The sequence below is a fragment of the Chinchilla lanigera genome, unplaced genomic scaffold (assembly GCF_000276665.1).
Source record: "Chinchilla lanigera isolate Chin_1 unplaced genomic scaffold, ChiLan1.0 scaffold00004, whole genome shotgun sequence".
NCBI classification, from domain to species: Eukaryota; Metazoa; Chordata; class Mammalia; order Rodentia; family Chinchillidae; genus Chinchilla; species Chinchilla lanigera.
In genome coordinates this window covers 26818823-26833701 of record NW_004955405.1, presented here as the reverse complement: position 1 = coordinate 26833701, position 14879 = coordinate 26818823, and the positions used below count along the sequence as shown (strand labels likewise).

General features: G+C 44.3%; 1 long non-coding RNA gene across 1 annotated transcript; it reads right to left on the bottom strand.

Annotated features, from left to right (window-relative positions):
- Positions 1–359: 359 nt before the first annotated feature.
- LOC102015071 lies at positions 360–14637 on the bottom strand. The gene is made up of 5 exons (XR_259397.1): positions 14539–14637; positions 14111–14396; positions 1812–1902; positions 1109–1269; positions 360–528 (listed from the first exon to the last, which is right to left on the bottom strand). It is a non-coding gene; the product is annotated as an uncharacterized LOC102015071 (long non-coding RNA).
- Between the last annotated feature and the right edge of the window lie 242 nt (positions 14638–14879).

The following is a 14879-nucleotide window of genomic DNA, read 5'->3' as shown; positions in this document are numbered from 1 at the left end:
TCTCTGGGAAGAAGTCTCAGCCAGAACAAGTAGCCTGAGGTAGGCGCAGGCCTGAAGGGAGAGCCCAGAGGCCAGGGTAGCTGAGGCAGAACCAGGCTGGGGAAAGGCCAGGAAATGAGCAGGGTATAGGCCATCACCTGCCACTGCAAGAATTTGGGATTTTATTCTGAGCACTGGGAAGCCATACGGGATTTTAGGTGATAGACTGGAAAGATTGGAATTTTTTTTTTAAATAAACTGAGACTATTATTCCCATTTTCTAATTAAGAAAACTGAAGTTCAGAGCATGAGTTATTTATTCAAAATCACAGAGCAAGTGACAACGCTGGGATTGGAACCCAGATATCCTAAACTCATGGTCTCAGCCAACAAGCACTGTCTGCCCCAGACACACACAGCACAGGGCTCCTTCCAAGGCAGGAGAGCAGCATGCCAGCTCCGTAGGGGGTAAGGGTGTGCCGCCAAGGGCAGAAGCTGTGCCTCACAGTCGTTCTTTGTGGACGGGTCCTTGTCCGCTGCCTCCACCTGCTATGTAATAGAAGGGACCAAGAGGGACAGTGTCACCAAAGTACTATTGGGCAAAATCTAGAAGAAAAGTCCATCCTTGAAACATCAGCTCCTACCCCTCACAGCCTTGGGAGAAGAACTACCTACCCTGTCCTCACACTCTGATTTTTTGTGGCCATTTTTGAACTTTGAGACATCGGCCATGGCATTCATGACTCTGCCTGGGCTGGACACCTCAAAACAGGCTAGTGAGATTTTGTAGGTCACTAGAACTAGAAAGATTCTAAGTGATCTGCCTGTTAGCCCTGGGATCTGAAGCAAGTGAAGAGGAAGAAGCAAGGAAGAGGAAGAAGCTGGTGAGCAGAGGGAGAAAAATGAAGCCAGCAGGCCAGCATCGCAGGCTCTCTAAAGCAGCGCTGGTCCAGACAGGTTCTTGGCTATGTCCAGAAGTAACGCCCATGTATTCTCTGTTTTTGTGTTGTTTTGTGTTTGTTTGTTTGTTTTTCTTCCAGTACCAGGAATCGAACTCACAACCTTGCACTTCCAGGCAGGCGCTGTGCTGCTGAGCTAAATCCCCAGCCCACCCATGTATTCTCAATACCTGCTTTTCCTGAGTGGTAACTGGAAAATGAACCACACCAGGCTAAAGCAAGTTCCAGGTCACTTAATATTTTCAACAAGTGTCTTCTTCAGCTCTGCGTGGTAGGGGCGGTTCAGCACCACTGTCCGCCTTCCTGGGCGATCTCGCTCCATCTCCTCTGCCTGCAGCAGAACAGAACTCACATTAGCAGAAGTCTTTCCTGACCTGTACCATGATAAGCTAACGTCGAAAGCATTTTACAAGCACCCTCTTTTTTCCTACTGGGTATCTTCCTCTTTTTTTTACCATGACTGCTAACCCAGTTCTGAACAAGGGATCCTCAGGATAATCCTAGTGAGTCCAAGCCACCTTCTAATATCCAATTTAATCTCATAAAGGCTAAGTGAGCACCTGGTACGTGCTAGGTGCCAGAAACAACTATGCACGGGGCAGATAAGTCCTCAGGGATCTTCACTCTAACAAACAATAAGAATCAACAAAGTTGCATGTGGTGTTCACACATGCAATCCCCCCACTCTGGGAGGCTGAGGCAGGAGGACTGCAAGTTTGACCTCAGGTTGACCAATTTAACAAGACCCTGTCTCAAAATAAAACATGTATTTAGAAGAGGGAGTGTCTAGGGGGCTCAGCACAAAAGCCCTGCGTACAATACCTAACACCTTACACCCAGAGAGACAAAAAAAGAAAAATCAACAAAACAAACCTGTAATCTCACTTTGGTTTCGCTCACACAGTTCTGCTTTGCACAGAGAATTCAGTTTTCAGGAACATAAAAAGACAGTAGCTTCTTTTCCCTGTAAACTTAAGAATTTCAAGTTGGTCATTTGCTGACCTCGTAAACACTTGGAACATAATGCAGGAAAAACTGATTAAAACTAAAGCATGTCTCCTTGTCTCATGGGCTGAATACTTCCATTAAGGTTTGAATATCCTCCTTGTTCCTGAAGCCACGGCATCCTGCCAAGTCATTAACTTTCTGATAGCCTGTCCTCTCCCCCAGCTATCTGTTCCAGATCTGCGCTGGGTGACTCGGGTTTCATGGCTGCTTTGACAGGACTCAGGAACAAGCAAACACGCAAGGACTAAATCTGAAAAGACATTGCCTGAACTGTTCTCTGCCTCCGATCAATGGAAAGGGGAATGGAGTAAAGCAGAGCTTCTCTGCCTGCTTGCTGTATCCATGCAGTCTTCTGTGTTTTTTCCATTTCACAAACTTACACAGTGACATTGACCTTTCCTGTGTTCAGCTCTATAAATTTTGACATGTGTATAAATTCATGTAACTACCACCATAAGCAAGATATAGAACATATCGTTTCCATCCCAGGCAAAAAGAAAAGGTCCTTTATCTTATCCCTTTATCATCACTCTCCCCTGCAGCCTAATTCCCAATAAAGCACTAATCATTGATCTATTGCCTATCACTCTGGTGCTGTCTCTAGAGAATTTCATATAAATGGAATCTAACCTCTTAAGATCAGCTCTCCGCTTAATGCCTTTGAGATTCATCCAAGCTGCTGCATGATTAAGTAGCTGATTTCTGTATACTGTTGAGTAGTCCATCATTTAGATATACCACAGTTTGTTTGTTCATTCATTAGCTGAAGAACATTCAAGTTGTTTTCAATTTGCGGTGACTATGAATAGAACTACCATATAAACATTTATGTACAGAGTTTTTTGGGTAAGCTTATTTATTTTTCTATGGCAAATACCTAGGAATGGGATTACCGGATGTAGTCATAGATATATGTTAACTTTTATTTAAAAACTACCAAGTTTTTTTCCCCAAAAGAGCCTGAATCCTTGTGCATTTCCTGGGGCAAAATATTAGCATTCCAGTTGTTTTACATCTTTGCTATCATTTGTTATTTTAGTATTTTCTTTTTATTTTAGCCATTCTAATAGATATGAACTAGGAACTTAGCTTGGCTTTCCCTAATGGCTAATTATGTCATGTACCTTTTCATAAGCTTGTTTTCCATCCATGTATCCTGGGTGTTAAAGCTATTCAAATCCTTTGTCCATTTAAAAGTTGAATTATTTTCTTGCTATTGAAATGTGAGGATGGCTTACATATGCTGAGTAAACGTTCTTTACTGGAAATGTGATTGGCAGATATTTTCTTCCAGCCTCTAGGGTCTCATGTCTAAATAGTGTCTTTTGCTTAGAAAAAGTTTTTAATTTTGATAAGTCCAATTTATTAAATTCTTACTTTTATACAGTGTGTAGGTAGTGTCCTAACAAAGCCTTTTCCCTGCTCTGCAGTCGTGAAGAAAAGTATCCTATCCTTCTAAAAGTTTTACAGGTGTATGTGTTACATCTGTAATTCATGTGGGTTTTTTTCACTCCAACACTGATAATATGATGGACAGGATAGTCCAGTATTCAGCATTGACTCAGTCTTACACTTGCAGGATAAATTCTAACGTGCCATGTTATCTTATTCTTCTTGCACATTGTTGAATTTGGTTTTGTTGATTTTTGCACATTTTCATGAGGAATACTGGCCTGTAGATTTCTTGTACTTTTTTAGTTTTCCTATCAAGGTAATGTTACGCCCTAAAAGGAGCTAGGCAGCGTTTCTTCCTCTCCTGTATTCTTCTCCTTCTGAGATCCTGATGACACAAATGTTTGACTTGTTGGTTAGGTTCCTTACGTCCCTGAATTCCTTTTTTTTCCTAATCTTTTTCTCTCTGTTAATTAAACTCAGTAGTTTCTATTGCTTTACCTTGAGTTTCCCTTGTTCTTTAACTTCTTTCTACCATCGAGCCTGTCCAGTGAGTTTTATGTTATATTTTTCAGTTCTAACATTTCAAAGTATTCTTTATATTATCTTCTGTTGGTTTGCTTGGGAAATTTTATCCTTGCACTTGTATAAGAATTTATTTCCTTACTTGACTGAGCATTTTTACAATAGCAGCATTATTGTGGCTTTGTTGGGTAACCCCAGTATCTGTCTCTGCGGTGTTGATGTCTCTTGATTATCTCTTCCCAAGTTAATCATGCTCTGGTTCTTTGTATGCTGCCTGCTTTTGGTTTGTGTTCTAGACATCTTGAGTTTTGTGTTATGTGATTCTAGGTCTTGTTAAAATCCTACAAAAAATATTAATATCTTTGACTTGGTAGGAAACTGACAATCCATCTGTGAGTTCCACCTAGTTTTGAGTGTGGGTTACAATTTCAGTGTCAGCCCAGGGTTTAAAGCTTCCATAGCCCTTTAGATCCACCACATCTATGTACCACAATGTTCAGTGAAGGATCTGGTCAGCAATCAGTCCTGCTGTTCAGCTCTCAGTGTCTGTGTGGCTTAAACTCACATCCAGGCATGTACAAATCAAGGGTGAGCCCAGGAGTTCATAAACGTCCTTAAGGAGCTGCACTCTCACATGCTGTTCTGTCTGTGAGCTCTGGTATCTCCTGGTTCCCTAGGGCTCCTGTCTTTGCTTTTCTGGTCAGGAAGCTGGGGTTTGGGTAGATTTACTGTAATACCTTGGTTCATGAACACTTCCCTTCATGAATAGAATCATTCAGCAAAATTTTGCTTCTGTTTGCGAACTCCACATCAGGTGGTGTACATGGCCTCATCGATCTTCCCCACACTAACACGTGGCTGTGACTTCCTCTGGTCCACATCATGGTCGCAGACAAACCCATGCACACTTGCTGGGAGGCTTGTTAACACATACAGTACTGAATAGTATTATTCAATCCAGCATGCCTCCCAAGAAGGTGCAGAACAAGAATGAGGTAATAAGAAGCCACAGAGCAAGAATGGTAAGCAGAAGGTTTTGAAGAAAATAACCACTGAACCGAAGAAGGACATTGTAGAAAAGCACGAGCGTGGTATTCATGTGACTGATCTGGCCTCGGAGTACAAGACGGCAAAGTTGACAATTTCAACTATTCTGAAGAATAAAGATGCCATCAAATGAGCTGACTTGGCAAAAGGAGACACAATGTTAACCAAGTGGAGGACACAAGTGCTGGAAAAGGTGGAAAACTTCGGTTAGTGTGGTTGCAGGAGAAACAGCTGGCAGGTGATAGCGCTAGTGAAGCGATGGACTGTGCAAAGGCCAGGGAATTGCAGAGTGATTTACTACAAGAAAACCCCTCAAGTGCAACACGTGATAAATTTAAAGCCAGAAGGGGGTAGTTTGATAAATTCCACCGGAGAAATGGCATCCACAGTGTGACAAGACGTGGTGAAGCTTCCAGTTCTGACAAGGCTGCTGCAGACGCCTACAAGAAAGACTGTGGAATTCATGAAAGCAGAAAAATATGTTGCTCAACAAGCGCTCAACTGCGATGAAACAGGGCTCTCCTGGAAGAAGACACTGAACAGAACCTGCATCCCACAGGAGGAAAAGGCACCACCAGGGCACAAGCCCATGAAGGACAGATCGACCCTTTTGCTGTGTGTGAACACAAGTGCTGGTCTGAAGATTAAGCCTCTACTGGTGCACCATTCCCAGACCCCTCGTTCTTCAAGGAACAAAATGCGAATGAGGCCATGCTGTCTGTGATGTAGAGGGACAATGCAAAATTGTCTGGGGTCACAAGGCAGCTGTTCATGGAATGGCTGGTGAGGTGTTCACACCCATCACTAAGAAATATTTTTCTGACAACCAACTGCCTGAAAAGGTGTCTTCTTCTGATGGACAATGCCCCAGCACACCCTCCAGCCTTGGTGGATGATATGGACACTGAGTATGACTTCATAAATGTTACATTCCTCCTCCACAACACGACACCTTTTCTGCAGCCCACGGACCAGCAAGTGATCTGCAACTTCAAGAAGTTGTACACAAAGGCACTCTTCATCAGGTGTTTGAATATCACTAAAGAGACATCCTTGACTCTGAAAGAGTTCCAGAAGAAATATTTCAATGTCCTCTACTAGGTCAACCTCAGTGACAAAGCCTGGGAAGATGTCTCATACTAGACCTTAAACTCTGCCTGGAGGAAACTGTAGCCAGAAGGTGTCACGGGGGCTGGGGATTTAGCTCAGCGGCAAAAGTGCCTGCTTGGCAAGCGCAAGGTCGTGAGTTCGGTTCCCAGTACCGGAGAAAAACCAAAAAAAAAAAAAACAGAAGGTGTCACGGAATGCGACTTGGAAGGGTCTGCTGTACAGGTACTGGAGGAGACTGTGTCCATGGGTAAGAGAATGGGTCTGGACATCAATGGTGCAGACATAGAGGAGCTTGTTGGGGATCATAAGGAAGAGCTGACAACAGAAGAATTTGCTGAACGCTGGAGTGAGCAGCATAAGCACTTGTTAAGGAGCATTCTACTGAGCAAGAGGAAGACAAGGAGGAGGTTAGCAGTGATATGACCAGTCCATTATGGAAAAAGGAATGAGCTCCAGGATTTCTTTAAGAAGCACCAACTACCCCAACTTAACTATAATGAACAAAGTGCTGAATCTGATAAACAATAACATGGTCTCTCATTTCTGGAAGGTTCTGCAGTGCAGAAAAAACTGATATTAGACAGATTTTTCATCAAAACTGACCCTGCAGCTGAGAGACAAAGAAGAGAGGAAACTCCTGCAGGATATCTCCCCAAAGTCCTTTTGGAGAAGGACGTTCCCTCTGAACAAAAACCTCCTCCCCACCCACCTTCCTGTCCTTCACACCAGAAGTCACCTCAAGTAAGGTTAGTATTCTCTCTCTTTGTACTATACTGGGCTGTACTTTGTTTCATATTTTTGTGGTTAAAATATGCATATCGTTCTGAATGGATTAATCTTATTTATATTGCACCTTATGGGGAAATTTGATTTGGTTTGTGATCAGAATCGTGGAACTAATTAAGTTCATGAAACAAGGCACCACTGTACCCTATTCTGTGCTTCAGGCAATTGCTCATACCTTGGACCAACAGGTGAGAGGACACAGAGAGAGAAAGCCACAGGAGTCTGCACATCCCTGTGGGCTCACAGTTTATCCAACAAGAGTGTAGTGACCCCTCTCTCAGAGTTCTGGATCCTGTGTGGGCCTGCCACTGCCGACACTTTCATACTTCTTGGTGGCTAAAGAACATGAGAGACTGGAGAAAAGGAAAAAGTTTTAAAGTAATGGTTTCTTTCTGGGTGTTAAGAATTCCCATTCTTCTCTTGGAGCCGGAAGTAGAGGAAGTCTCCTGAGCCCCCTCTGCCCATGAATGAGTGCTCACTCTGAGTTTCAGGCAGACTTGAGCTCGTTTCAAGGACTAGGGGGGGAGGAGTGACAAACACACCATTTTCATCTTCTCCAGTATCCCTGCCCCTTACTTCCTCTTTAGAACCCTAAGATGCCCCATGTAATTCTGGGAAATTCTGCTGAGTCTGAGAGAACCCTGCTGGGAAGAAGCAGGATGGAGTGAGTATGTGTACTCCACTGTAGCTGGAATCAAAACCCCTTCAATTGTTTTTTAAAACTCTTTTAAGAGACAAAAAGAAAAGAAGATAGATGAAGTTTCTTATTCTAAACTTCCTGCTTAAGTGAAAGTTTAGACTATTAATGCTGGGAAGAGGGAAAATGTAAGTGTGGGCAGGTGAAGTGGGAGTATCATGTAGTCATGTGAAATATTTTAAAGCCAAAAAAAGGAAAGAAAGTCTTTTAAGCTTTAGTTTTACAGGCTTTTATTTTACTCAGTACCATCTGTGGGAAAGGAAATAAGAAGTGAAAGGCAAAAATTAAAATAGTTTTGGAATCAGTAAAAGACTAAAGAAAGTTTTACTGGGCAAGTTAGTATGGATTCAGGAAAGAAGGAAACACACTATACTTACTGAGGTTGTTTTGTACCATCTCCAAGCCTGAGCTTGCCAGGAATTTCCCGTTTTCCATTTACCCTGCTCATAAGCCCACCACAAAGAGCAAGACTTGGGTTTGCCCAAGCCTACGCTCGAGACAGAAATAAAACCCTTTTACTTCCTAGTAGAGGACTGAGATGTGAGACCCTGAAACCTTTCTTATTGCTTATCTCCTTTCTTGTCCTTTATAGGCTTATGCGTGTTTGGTATCCTTACCTTTGGGCCATGTAAATATCTAGTCTGAGTTCTTGTATTTCTGTTCTATTTGTGTTCATGGAGTTAAGTCACAATACAGCTCGACCTCTACACAATGTACCACTGTGTTGGCTGGTTTCAGTCTGAATCTATTAATTCTAGGGTGTACGTGTGTGTGTGTGTGTGTGTGTGTGTGTGTACTTTGGGAAATTTTCAAAGTCAGTGTAGTCAAAAATATAAGGTCCCCAAACTGGGAGTCTTTTGAGAATCCAGTTTCTGTAGGAAACCAGACAGGAGACTACAGCAATAATCCAGGTGAAAAGACACCACCCTCTAAATGCCTTTATAGTAGACTCCTGTCCTGTTCAGGGTAAGGTCAGAAACATCAGTGCTTCTACTTTTCAAGAGTTAAAGGTGAGAAAGGGATGTCTGGGTATAATTTGAGACAGAAATACAGACTTTTAAAACCAAACGAGAAGCTAAATTTACACTGAAACATGCTGTGTTTGCCCAGAGATGATTCTCATGGGAAACACCCTGGAATCTCTGCTTTAAAAAGGGTTGTTATTACCCAAGGCACTGTCCTACCTCTCAGGAGCTTGGCAGGTTTAGGATTTTAAGTTTTGGGAATTGAATTGCTCTCAACCTAAGAGTCCTAATCAGAGCAACCAGATAGCAGGGTTTTGTCTGCTGGGATCACACATTCTTGACTTTACTTATTTTGAGTACTAGTCCTTCCACATGGTGGGAAATTCATAGTGTCAGTCACCTAAATGATATCATCACCATGCCTGACAGAGGTACTGGAATTCATTCACACACTACCACCTACTGAGGGGTTTGCTATGGGCAATACTTTGTTCTAGATCTATACACTGAGGGTAGAGAAAGAACAAAAGAAGTCCCTCCCTCAAGGAAACATTTCAGTGGGAGAGACAAATAACCCAATAAATATATTAGCGGGAGGCAGTAAGTGTCATATAAGTGGAAGACTAGTGTGCTATCGGGTGACAAGGTGGCAAGAGGCCTCTCTGAAGAGAGGACTTCAGGAAGAGGCTTCAGTAAACAAAGACAGCAAGCTATTCAAAGGGGAGATGATCCAGACCAAAAATTCAGCGAGTTAGAGACTCTGAAGGGTAGATATTTAAGGACCAGCAAGAACTGATCAGTATAAAGTAGACCATGGAGAAGGAAGAGATGCACTGCTCAGAGCAGTCTGCTGGCTTCCAGCTCAGTCCCAAATAGGAACTACTTTGACGCATCAGTCCCCCGTGTTCCTGGGGCTCCAAAGGGGAGGAAGCTTGGATCAACTTCAAATATCGTGCCTCAAGCAACAAGAGATTGTCCAGCCTGTCCGCAAACCCTGACACAATTCACTCAACAATTTGCAATAATTTGGAAGTTCCAGGCACAGCACAATTACTCATGACCATGGCCTGGCATAGAAACTGGAAAAATGTCTTTGAACTTACTTTCCTGGGAGGTAATTATTACAGTAGTAAGCAGTGTTAAGGCAACGAGTCCTGTCCCAGGCTTGAAATACTCTAGGACAGAACTGGATGTTCCTTCTTTCTGTATTAGTAGATGCCTTTCTTGGAGTGCTCCAGGCCGTAGACCTTGGTTCTACTTTCTCCTGTCTTCTTTGTTATCTAGTTTTGAAGTATAACCCCCATGATTTCTAATATGAAACTAGTTTTTCCATCTGCATGTTTATCGTGACTGCTAAACGCATACACTTAACAGCCTGTCAATTCAGTGACAGTCTATTGAGAGACCCTTGGTATCTCTGCCACTGTAAGGCTGACCCAAACCTCCATCCTCCTCGCCTGGATTATGGCAATAGCCTCCTGCCTGCTCTGCTTGTTACTACTATTTCTCCCCCCACAGTCTTGGTTCAAATAGCCCCAGCGAGTCACCTCATGCCCCTCTCTTGCTCATATTCCTCAAAGGCCACCCTATTTCATTAAAAATAAAATCCAAACTTTGCAACAGCCTTCACATTTTGCCCTCCACATCGGTTCCTTTTTCCTTTACTCATTTCATCCCAGTAACACCAACTTCTTTGTCTTGAACTTGTCAGATCCTTTTCTGCCTTACCATTCCCTCTGCCTAACTACTCTTCTCCAGCCAGCTATGCACATGGCTGATACCCTTTCCTTCACATTTTGCTTAGGTACTACCCTCTGAGAGTGACACCTGAACATCCTCTTTAAAATTGCAATCTTCCCCACAATACACCTCATCTCCATTACTTGCTCTATTTTCTTGAGTAGACCCCTCGCCTTTTAACGTGTAACTTACTCCTTGTTTGTTGTGAATTAACTCTTTCTCCTTACTAAACATGGGTCCCACAAGGACAAAGAGCTCCACTTGCTCTGCTCCTTCATGGAATCTCAATGGTCTAGATTATTGTCTGACACATAGTAGGTGCCCAGTAGACATTTATTTTGTCAATAAATTGTTAGTGTGGTATGTCATTCTCCCCATAAAATGATGTTATCTCTAAATCAGTCTCCTGTGCTCTGAGCCTTCCATACATGTCTCTGATGGCTGGACTCTTCAGCTGGAAAAATACACTAGTTGTGCAATATTTCTTGACATCTTCTCATCTGGTTTCTAGTTTATGGAAACTTTTACAGGCAAGTCAGCATCAATGAAGCCACATCATTTTTCTCCTTATGGGAGTACAACATATGCACAGAAAATTACATCCATCACAAATGCACTGCTTGTGGTAATTTCACAAAATGAAGTCACCGTGTAACCAATACTCAGAGAAGCAAGCACAACATTCCTAGCCCCAGATGGTCCTCTTGCTTCCCTTCTTGACATCCAGTTTCATCAATTAGTTTAACCACATTTTATTTAAAATTTATAATGGGATTCCCATAGTTTCATTTATGCTTATTAAGAACTAATCTTATATAATTAGTCTGGGTTTTCACACTTCACCAAGAAAATATAAAAATGGAACTTGTATTTAAAAAAAAACAAACAGAAAGAATTTATCATAAACTGACACTTCAAAATAGACTTCCTGGCATAAAATCAATTGAATATAGATATTACATAAATCTACTTTTACCTCAAGTTTATTTAGGAAGCACCGTGAAATATACTGTTTGTCAGAAATATATGCCAAGATATTCCTTTATTGCTTTATTGGCTTGTAATATTAATGCTTTTATATTTATTAGGATTTCTCTCATGCAAAGTAAGCAGAAGCTTGCTGAAGATTCATTTTATTTTAGCTGAAGGGTAAAGAACTGCACATATGCAAGTGAGCTGTTCTTCTCTATCCCCTCACCTCTCCTGGTCTATTTTCAGCACTTTTCTGCATAAGCAGATGACTCAGATCTTCTTACTGCTTCCCGCCTTCCCCTCAAACTATGCTTTTGATGTCATGGGGAATTTCCTATGACCATTTAACGAGAAAGAAAGGGGCTTTGGCTGGTTTCAGGATGTATCCACATAGGGTAGCCCTGCAAGTCTGAGGGAAATCTCCCAGTAGACAGAGCTTTAGGCAGTCCATCCAGTGGGCCACTTAGCTTAAAATCAGAGCTAACCTGAGGTTTCATGAAATTCCTAGGTAGTGGAAAATGGGTTGGTCAACCTCTCGCAGACTTGAAAGATTGGCACCAAGAATGGAAGTTATATGGTGGACCTCTAAGAAAGCCTACAATCCCTGAGGCTATCTGAACAGTCCCACACTAAACCTTCCCCCGGGACATCTACTCTACAGAAGGCTGTGTAAGGAGGTGGCCTGGGTTACCTATCCCTTGGTTGTCAGCGAGGCTCCTTCCCTAGCTGCCATGGTCTGAGTATTTCTACTCCCCTCAGAAGTCGTCTGTGGAAACCTAATCATCAGTGGGATGGCACTAGGAGAGGGGCTGCTGGGGGTGGGAAGAGGCACGACCCTCACAAATAGGATTAGCACCTTGTAAAAGAGGTGCTAGAGAGTTCATCTTTCCTTCTATGTGGGGACACAGAAAGTGCCATTGCCAACCAGCAACTGGGCCTACAGTTGATGCAGAATATGGGGTCATCTTGATCTTAGACCGCCCAGACTCCAAAGCTGTGAGCAAGAAACGTCTGTTGTTTGTCAGCCGCCTCACTTGTAGAATTTTGTTACAGCAGCACGAATAGACCTAAGATGAGGTATGTCTACACTTGGACACAGGTTCCTGGCCAGAGGTCCGGGAAGCGGAATGGAGCCAACGTAGTACAGCGAGAATGTGGACTTCCTCTCGCCACCACTGATCTAGCGCTGCCACCGCTGAGCATCCCGATTTCCAGAACAGGAGCCAACGCTGAGCTCTTATTTGTCACCATTTCCTAGGGGCATTAGCCAGGCAGGCTGATTACATTAGGCTGCTTCTTTATGGAACGGGCAGGAATTTGTCTTCGTGGGAATAATTGCATATTCTGGAGCAAATTTTCCTTTTCCTGTCTATGCTCCTGCCAGTATTTCCATACGTGATCATACAGGGCAGAGACATGGGTGTCTGTATGGCCCCGAGTGATTGATTTTAATTTGCGGGGAGGCATTCGAATTATTGCTACAAAATGAGACCAGCCCTACGCCTGGAGCCCATCAGATTCACTGGACTCACACGTCCAGTAGCAACGCTCTCTGGGAAACAGCAACTACTCATCAAGGGCAGGGCCACGCAGGACCTGGAGCCTGTGGGAGTGAAGGCTGGGTGCAGCTCAGGGAGTAAGCACACCGCCTTCACGTTCAAGGAGCCAGCTCAGTGCCCGGAGTGCTGGAATGACTGGTGGAAAAAGGGTGTCCCGATCAGATGAGATCTGCTCGAATGTGCCTCCTTATTTTGTTCTAACTGTTCCTTTCTCTGCTGCCTTGCAAGTAATGAGTGGTACAGTTTAGGTTCCAGGAAAGAATATCACGGGACTCTGTGACTTCTGGATTATATGATAGCTGCATTTTCCCTGGGTCAGGAACCCGAGCTTCTTTAGTTAATGGAGGGACCAGGATGGAAGCCAAGGGACAACAAGGTGGCCTGATGGTTATTCTTAGAACTGTACCCTGCCCTTTCCTGTCACGCTCTGTGGTCTAGAGGCTGAGCCTCCGAAACCACTGTTGCATTTGCTTTCTCTTGCCCTCCACCAGAGGCCAGAGGGCAGGGGGAGAGCACGGGAAGGATTTTGATGATTTCCTTTTTCCTTCTCCGGGTGCCGCCGCAGTTCGGACAGAGGGTGCAGCACGGTGGCCTCTCTTACACACTTCCCACTTTCTCACTGCTGGGAACAGCCTGTCCTCCCTGTCCCTGCAGACCTCCAGTGGTAAGGACTAATCCCTGGGTGTACCCTCAGCTCTTGTTGGTTCCATTAACCCTGCCTACACCTCTGTAAATAATCCCCATGTGCAATTCATTTCAGCTAAGCCCTTTTTTAGGGTGCCATCTGTTTCCTGCTAGGGAAAATAGCCGAGAAAGGAGACACAAAGGAGACAGAGGTCAGCTATGTGAAGTGGGGGAAATTCTGAGGCTATAAAGGCTGGCACGTTACCTTAGGCCTGACTGAGATGCATTTCCACAGGCTGAAATTGGCCGAGAAAGAAAGAATGACCACTACTGGTAAGAGCTCACGGTTATTTTGTTTTATGTTTTTAAACTGTTGTCCGCCAGAAGAAAATCTATGAAGCTGGGATGCGCAAATCTAGGGGTTTCCCCAGGACTTTGGGCTTGCAGTGCTGCAACTAGGACAGTCCTGGGAAGACGGGGAGAGGTGGTCGCCTTAACCTATGGGTGTACTCGGGACCTCTGGGTCCTGCCCAGCCCCTGCTGCAGTAGGGACATCCCAGGTAAAAGAACCCTGGTCTAGACCCATGTTCCTGCCTTCTGCTCCTCAATCTGGCAGGCAGCACCTACCCCTGCCGGCATTCTTTCCTGCTCACTCTGCTCTCAGTCTGAGAATCTCTCTTAACACAATGGTTCAGGCAGCCAGCATCAACCGCTCAGAGTTGGAACCCCAGGCAAAAAAACTCTCACCCCTGGATTAGAGCTTGGAGCCCAAACTCTAAAGCTGGGCTGGTCCAAGTGCAGCCTCCGGAAGTCCCTGTGCTCTCACAGCCCTGGGCCTTGCTGAAGTCGAAGGGTGGGTGACCTGCTGCGCTCCCTTGCACTTAGCCGGGAACTGATCTTGTTCCTCTGGGTCTCTCTCGCCCCTCAAGCAGCTCCACAGGTTGACGGTGTGTGGTGAGCAGCAAAGCACACAGCTCCGTGACACGAACGACCTTCCAGGCGTTGTTCTAAGGGCTTTGCAACTTCTCCTTATCTATTTTTGCACGAAGGAAACAGGCAGTTAAAATGACTTAAGCGAAATTTCCTGGGCCCCACAGATAGTACATAGCAGACCCGGCACTCAAAGCTGCGCAGCGGGGCTCCTCCTGCACCGTGGTGCCGCACGCTTTGTTCACCTGGGTGTCCTTGGTCGCAGATCAGAGCCTGGCAGGTACTGAGTGTCCGGGCATGGAATGCATGTGCTGAAGATCGTGAAGCGAGGACAAGCGCTGCCGGCCCCATCCCCTGGTCTGCTTGTCTATGGGCCCTGCCCTGGTTTTCTTAGGTTCCTTTGACCCTGCTGACTAAACCGGCAAAGCGGGAGCGAAATGGAGCAGAGACTGTGCAAGTGGGTTCAAATCCAAACTCTGTCAGTCTCTAAAACCTAATGATGCTCAAAGAGCTGCTCTGGGCCAGGAATGAGCACGTGGTAAACACTAAGTATTAGCTTTGTTTACTTTATTATTAGAGATCAATC